Here is a 7,963-nt window from a genome sequence, read left to right as displayed (position 1 = left end):
CTCTTTACTACTCAGCAGTAGTTCCTGCACTCTTACCTGTAGAATTTTTAAATTAGACAAGTACTCAATTATATTCCTATTAAACATAATCTAGAAAAAGGATTTCTGACATGAGTTCTTGTCTTTCCTATCATGTATTTTTTTTTTCATTTATACAATGAAGAGCTTTTCTTGAGAGAATCATGTAACTATGACAATAAACAGTATTTCACCCTCCTTATTACACACCATGAGCAGCACAGCTGGCCAAATATTAGCAAAAAAGTCATAGTAGAAAGTTGTTACTTACAACACCTTGTGTATATTGAGAAATATAACAATGTATTTTAGTTCTTAGACACCCTCGGTTCTCTGACCCCCAGGTCATGCCAGCTGCCCCTTGAGCCCCTCTATCTGCAAGGCTTAGATGTGCCTGCCCTGCTTCATGTCCTGTGTGCCCACCTTCCTTATGTGTAGGAGCTGACATGTCCAGGCTTTAGCTGCACCTACCATTGCCGTTGGACTTTTTTTTTCCTCTCCGCTCTAAAAAACATTGTGAGGTTGGTTTTTTGTTGTTTGTTTTTTGGGGTCTTTTTGTGCCAAAAAGGCTTTGTTTGCCTTAGGTCTGTTATAAATTAACAGAAGTTATGCTGTGGTGAGTGAGGTTGGGCTTAAGTGCCCAATACAAAAATGCTGACTGTCAGATGTTTGCATCTCAATAAGGTTGTCTGTACTGGAGAGCTTTCAGGGATAAAGTCCCAAATAGTTTAAGTATCACGCTGCATGTTTTCCTCTGCCACAAGGGAGAACAGCTTAATAGCTTGCAAACTTTTTTAGAACAACACTTTCCTCTTTTCTTACAAAGAAAAAAAAAAAGTCTTCAGGATATTCTTAAGTCCTAAAAATACAATTCATTTTATTAGCTACGTTTTAAACTGGTGTAATGATAAGGGTCCTTAAGCCTTTAGATATTGGGGTTTATATATTCTGGAATGAGAGTCTTCCCTAGAGGTAAAATTACCACCAGGATTGGGTAGGATGATCTTGATCTCCTTTGCCATGGAAAAAATACTTCATTTTTCAATTTAGAGTAAAACCCATAATTCATTCTTAAATTCTCAAGGAAATTAAGTGCCTTTTGGGGTTGGGCACTTCAAAGCTGCCTCCTTTGTAAAGGGCTGCAAGCTACTTGAGATCTTTGTAATTTCTTCTAGAGATTCAACCAAATTATCCAACCTTATTAAGGTTCTGAATTCAAGTTTATCTGAGCCATAATCTCTTCTGAAGTGGCAATTTTCAAGGGCTGGAAAAGAAAACAGAGAACATAATAAAAGGTTAATGGCTGAGGAAATTAAGGACAACATCCAAATTCCTGCCTAATGTCTGTTCACTTGCTACCATCATGCTCTTAGCTTAGCAAACATCTGCTATATACACTCATATCTGCATGTTCTGCACTGAAACATTCCCTCCATCTCACCCTCTTCAGTATCTCCCCTCAAAGTATCTGTTGAGTTTACTGTGTTCACCTGCCTGATTCTCAAACACACATCTTCTTCCTTTTACTCCAGACTTTACTTTGCCTCTGCCTCTTACCTGAATTTCCATGAAACTCTTCCACTTAGGGCACCTGTCTACTGCTTCCCATATTGGATCCTCTTTGAAGTTGTCAGCATTCTTCATCTTTCTTCTCCCAGTCCAAACCTTTTCAGTCACATAATTGTTCTACCTGCTTTATCACTCACGGTTTATTAAGCTAGGTATATTCAGCTTGCTCTGGTGCTGTCCCATTAAATCTTCCCCCTCTGTTGCTTTAAATTTTACCTGCTGGAAAACCCTCACCCACAGCACTGTACCCTAACTAACCCATCTACCTACTTATTTCTGCACTATCCATCCAGAAATGCTGTTGCTTGGAATTGCTGTGACTCGGTGAAATCTTACAACCATATTTTTGTAGGAACATCTGTTTTTTTTATGCATAAAATTTCAAAACCCTCTCTTTAAACTTTTCATGTTAAATCTCTGGCTGTAACTTCTGGCTAATGTTCCTGTAAATTCTGTACCTATGTTCCATGCCATTTCTAATGTCAAATCTCTTGTGAAAAGTAAAACACTCCTCAAGTATATACTCCTCTTTTTTAACCTTTTATTGCTAATGGTCTTGGGTGTTTTTGTCTAAAGGCAGGTGAACTGTTATCCCTTTCAATTTAATACCACTTTCTACTGCTTCTGAGCTATGCACACTGTTCTGAGAGTCATCAGGGATATTTCATTTCCTGAACTGTTCTTGCAGAAATTGATTAAATTATTCTCTTTTTCCCCCTCTCTACAGATTGGGGCCATAGTGCTAACCTTCTGCCAAGGTATTTCCTCTGTAACAACTCATCATGGTCTAGTTGCTGTAGTCAGTGGTTTAATTAAGTGGGTTGATTTCTTATGGTTTGTGTCTGCAAACTTGTACAAATCTGAAAATCCTGCTTTTAATGAAATGTCATTTTATCCTATTTGCTGTGCTACTGAATTGGATGCTTAAACCCTTTTTTTCCAAGTGCCAGGGTCCGATGTGAAATCTTGCGTGTAAATAAAACAGAGCTTTGTGAAATAGCTGGATTCATCAAGAGGCATTAGCATTCAGGATCTGTCCTAGAGTGCAACCTCTGGTCTCTGTATGTGTTTTATCATTCTTGAACTCTGCTATCATTTGACCAGAAAGCTATCTATTTTCTTTGAACTAGTTTGGTTTGACAGACAAACTAGTATTCTTTCTTGCAGCAAAGTTTATTCATCTGTCTGATGGAAGAATGTAGTGTCAAAAGGCAAAAAACAAACTGACAGAAGTTTGCTTGGTTTTTTTTAAGCGTTTCATCTTAGAGTATGAAAAGTTGATGCAGAGATTGCTCTGTCCCCAGCTGGCAGTTGTTGGATAAGAATGACAGTGGGGATGTGAACGGATTCAGTATCTGTGCAGATGACTTCAAAAGTGTGATGGGAAGGTTTCTGCCACAGTTCCCAGCCTGACTCTGTCAGGTCTGTTGTTGCTGTTCATGTCCTGCACCATGAGGGTACAGAGCAATGATTTGGCTTGTCTTACCTCCTTGCTATTTGTGGTGAGGTTCAATCAGCAGAGTTTTGACAGAGTTTATTGAGCAGCTGTGGTATTCAGTTCTTTTTTTCACCCAAACAGGTACTCTGGAGAGCCAGATTTGAATAGTGAAGCAGGTGAGTATGCCCTAGAGCAACTTATTGAGGAATAGGGAAAAGAAGACAGTCAAAATGTTAAACAGTGAGGGATAAGGAGATGGAGAAAAAGCTGATGCTGACGAGCCTCACAGTGCTTGGGAAAGAAGGGAGGAAAAAGTGGATACTGTAAGGCAGACTGCAAGTGTGCTTAGGGACCAGTTTGCAAAAGGCATAGAAGCAATTCCTCTGATTGCAGATCAGTAGGGCCAGGATACGACCACCATACAAAAGAATAACTTTTTAAAAAAGTTTTCCTTACTTTGAAGGAGCCTTAGGGGGCATCTTGCAGCAGAGCTCTTCACTATGGCAGATCCATCAAAATTAAAGAATTGGAGAGAGACATAACAAATTGAGAAAGTGAAAAATAACAAATTGGCAAAATGAATGGCAGTGATAAAGTAGCAGGTGGAATTCCGTGTAGGGAGTTGTAAAGTGACTTGTGTTGGGACAAATTTTCTAAGACACAATACCAACTGGAGATAGTTGAGCAGCACAGAGTCTGTTGAACTAAAATGCTCATTCAGAATGCCTGTGCTTCCTTGCAATAAGAATACCAGGGAGCATAACACAGAGGCATTGGATTTGGCCATATGCTGGTTTATTAGTCTAGCTCCACACTTGCCCTTTTGGGAACAGAGATGTCTTGCTCTCTTCATATTCCTTTACAAGAGAGAGCTCTCTAGTCTTACAGGATGTCAGCCAGCCTTGGGTGTTTTCTAGGGCCTGTATTTGTGCCACATTGTCCCTCTGGAGTCTTGAGTTCTTAGGAATACCCTAAATGGGCAGCTGGCTTTAGTTCTTCATCTTCATTAGTGGAGAGGTTGCCAGGTTACCCCACTGCTGTGCCATCCAAGATACTGTCTATCACCTTGGTGATTAAGAGCTGACTGCACCTCTCCGTGTGACAGAAATTGTATCACAGGTGTAAACTACCTTACAAGATAACCTTAAGTTATCTGAATAACACTACCTTTGTTCTTTTTTATGATGTTTCCAGCACCTGTGGAGCCTACTCATTCTTTTTAAAGACAGCACCCTCTGACCATACACCTGTTTTAGTTTCAGATAGTCCTGTGAGAAACAGGGAGTTGGACACAATGATTCTATGAGTCCCTTCCAACTCAAGATACTTCTATGGCCTCTATGCAGCTACCTTCAAACAAATTTAAAACATTGTTAAACAGATTTTTGGTGTGCACCAAAGACAATTCTGTTCTGCTCTGTCTGTTCTGTTCTGTCTCCTAATGTAAACAGGCAAATGAATAATTAGAACCCAAATCTAGTGGTTCTTGGCTCACTGTCAGTCTGTGTCTTGTTGGTACTGGTTACAATTCATATTCCTTCAAGGCTCTTGTGTTGTGGTTTTGGGGTTTTTTTGTTTTTTTAATTAACAGCATTCTAACTCATAAGAATTAATTTGGAATTTTTTTGTCAAACCAATACAAAGTCAATAAAAATTAATTAGGCCTCTTGATTGTCATTGTGTACCTGGTTAAACTGTTATACCTCATCCTTTTGATCTAACCTCGTCCAGGTAATGAGTTTCATGCAGTAGAAAAGTCCAGTGAGCACAAAACTATGCCCCAAAAGAATCATAGTTAAGGCTGAGGGATCTCCTCAGAGAGCTGACTAAGAAGCTTGGCCTTTGCTGAAATGCAGTAGATGATGCATGCAGAATTTAGTGTGATGGCTTTTTACAATGCTTTGTTTGAGCTATCCCTTCATTTGGGGGTTATTTTTCTCCTGCAGCACAGGAGGAAAAAAATTTCTAGGGCCTACTGTGCTTCATATGACACCATAATGAAGTTGCCTTGGAAAAGGAATCAGGCAGATATTTCAGGAATTTAGTACTGGTTATTAGTAGCAATCATCTGGAAGTGTCCAAAGCAAACACAAACAACAATCAATCAATGGCAGTGACGTGTCAGTGAGTGTAAGCAGAGGAGGGGGAAGCACTTGGAAGAGTTTAGAGTGGGTGTGTATGAAAGCTAACAGACTACAAAGGAAGTGAATAGTTTTAAGAACATAAATAAAATATGCATCCTATTGTTAAAATTTTGTTGATATTTTCTATTACAAAATTTATTTCAATGATTCCTGGCCATGCTATAAACATTTGGGATAAGAGTTTGAGAATGTGAAAATCGGAACAGAATTTATGTGCCATTGTAATGATTTTATATAAACAAGTGTGGACATGCTTAAAAACAAATGTTGTGATTTGCTTATAATACAGGATTTGCTGTTTCAAGATGACAAGCTTTAAATACACATTAAAAAGAAGATTTAAGTTCAAAAGTTACTTGAGAGAGGACAAGCTGCATGCTTCAGCAAACCCACAGCCAATGCTCAATTTATTTATTCCCTAGATTAGGACCCAGCAGGCATCCCCTTATCGGTTTGCTTTTTTGTAAGACACTCAAAATGAGATGAAGGAAAACTAGAAAATTGTGAATTATGCCTGCAAACACCTCGATGGGTTGAAAATAAGAAAGAAGTGTAAGACCTTTCACTCTGGAAACTGTTTTGATGTTTGGAGCCTATGAAAAATTGTGCTGATTCCTGAGCAGGGGAATAACTGGATTGAGTGGGAACAGGTGACTTTTAGGAATGGGCTTAGTTTATGGTAAAACCACCCCCTTGCATTACAGATAACCAAGAGTAGATGGGAACTCGTTGGCTGGGTAGAGACATTCCTGCTGGGCAAAGATTACATTATCAGTGGGAAAAAAAAAAAAAAGAGATCCAGTGGTCAGGAAAAGATTAATGTGCCTTTGAAACCATTAGAGATGTAAGAAGCTGGGGATAAGGCAGTGTGAGGAAAGGGGAGTGGGAGGTGAGGAACAGGGGCTGAGGGAGAGCATGCACTGGTGAGGCTGCTGCACTTGTGGAGTGAGGAATTGTGGACAGCAGAGAATTCAGCCAAAGACAGAACTGTGAGCAATGAGCTCTGGAGGAAGGAACCAGTGATGAGGTCTGCAGGGGGACTGAAACAGGAGAGAGAAGGCAAATGAGTAGAAAGTGCAAGAAGCTTAGCAGAAACATGGGCCGTGGTCTGAGAGGCTGCAAATAGGCAGCACATACAAGCGGGTCTGAAGGGGAGTGCTGGGATCTGAATGTCCAAAGGGGAGTTTCGATGGTCGGGGGTGGCACTCAGGAGCAACTGAGAAAACCAACAGCTGAGGTGGGGAGGAGATGGAGGAGAGGCTGCTCTTTCCAGCAGCTGTGGCATGTCGGTGAGCTTGTAGCGACTTGTTGGTAAAATATGAAGGAGTTGTTGCACTCAGTGCCTGCATGTAGCAATCCTGAGTGCCACTCCCCACACAAAGGGAAATTTAGACAGTACTCAAGGTCCCGGGGGAAGTGACTTCTGGGATCTTTCATGGCTATCTCCAGGGATAGCAGGGAATGTAATTAGATTCAAAGCCCTCTCTTGCACAGAAAATAATTACATATGGTGGCTTGGAAATAGGGCAGAACCCTATCCGTGCAGATCTGCGGAGAAAAGGCTGAGGAGATGAGAAAGATGCGAGTGCCCGCGGTGTAGCGCACCAGAGGAGACTGCAGGGAGCCCAGCAGGACCTCAGAGCACACAGACAGCTCTGGGCACAGGGCGAAGCAACACACAGATGATACTGAGAGGGGGCTGAGCAAGAAGGAGTTAACCACTGTTTCGGCATTTCAGCCAAGTGCAGTGCTGCTGTGAACCGCTGATTTGACAACTTTTGATATGGGGGATTACTTTTTTTGCTGTCCGTCTTCTCTGTGGCAGAGCTGTCCCTGTCCCGCGGTGCCCGTTCCTGGCCCGTGCCTGTCCCTGTGCAGGGGGTGCCCGTTCCCGGCCCGTGTCTGTCCCTGTGCAGGGGGTGCCCGTTCCTGGCCCGTGTCTGTCCCTGTGCAGGGGGTGCCCGTTCCTGGCCCGTGCCTGTCCCTGTGCAGGGGGTGCCCGTTCCTGGCCCGTGTCTGTCCCTGTGCAGGGGGTGCCCGTTCCTGTCTCGTGTCTGTCCCTGTGCAGGGGGTGCCCGCACTCACCCACTGCCGGCTCTCCTTGGGTTTCAGTTTCCGCCTCCCGATAGGATGGATCTCAGCTCACAGCCAAGCGCACTCCGCCATTCCCTGGGTGTCAAGCTCCTCTGCCGCGCTCCATCAGCCAGACTCGGCCTGGCTGGGTTTACCCGAGAGGCAGAGCTTGCTCCGGGCACTGTCCTTTGAGCCCTTGGTACGCGGCGCCGGGGGCAGAGCGGGGACAGGGGAAGGGCCGTGCTGCCCTCCCGGACCCGCAGAGCGCCAGAGCCGGCCCGCACGGCGGCCCTGTCCCGGGGGAGGCTGCGGGAGCCCCAGGGGAGCCCCAGGGGAGCCCCCGAGCCGCCCGGAGAAGCGAAGCCGGCTGGTGCCACCTCCCGGCCACGCCGCCTGCCAGCGGCCCTGCCGCGCTCGGGCTCCTGCACGGGCTGCAAACTGATTTCGCTGTCATCGCCTCTGGTAAAGTGTATTAGCGCTTCAGTAGTATCGCTTCCACTCCTTCCCCCTTCTACTTCTGAGTTGTGCCTTTTTTATAGACTAAAGAAGCGTCATAAAAGCCTGTAGAGAAAACGCTCTTATTTTCATAAAGCACAAAGAGTGGCTGAGGCTGCATTACTGGGCAATTATTTAACATAATGCACCGCAAATAGGCATGGCTTAAGTGGGGGAAATAACTTAGTCTAATTTGGTGTTTTTCATACAGCTGAAAATAGAGAGG

The 7,963-nt window shown here is 43.6% G+C and overlaps 1 long non-coding RNA gene across 1 annotated transcript; it reads right to left on the bottom strand.

Annotated features, from left to right (window-relative positions):
* Window positions 1–689: 689 nt before the first annotated feature.
* Window positions 690–7,449, bottom strand: LOC310909009. The gene is made up of 3 exons (XR_014589992.1): window positions 7,255–7,449; window positions 3,074–3,221; window positions 690–1,282 (listed from the first exon to the last, which is right to left on the bottom strand). It is a non-coding gene; the product is annotated as an uncharacterized lncRNA (long non-coding RNA).
* Between the last annotated feature and the right edge of the window lie 514 nt (window positions 7,450–7,963).

Source organism: Zosterops lateralis, assembly GCF_965231275.1.
Source record: "Zosterops lateralis genome assembly, chromosome: 4".
NCBI classification, from domain to species: domain Eukaryota; kingdom Metazoa; phylum Chordata; class Aves; order Passeriformes; family Zosteropidae; genus Zosterops; species Zosterops lateralis.
Note: the sequence above shows the minus strand (reverse complement) of the source record. Positions and strands in the feature narration are given on the sequence as shown.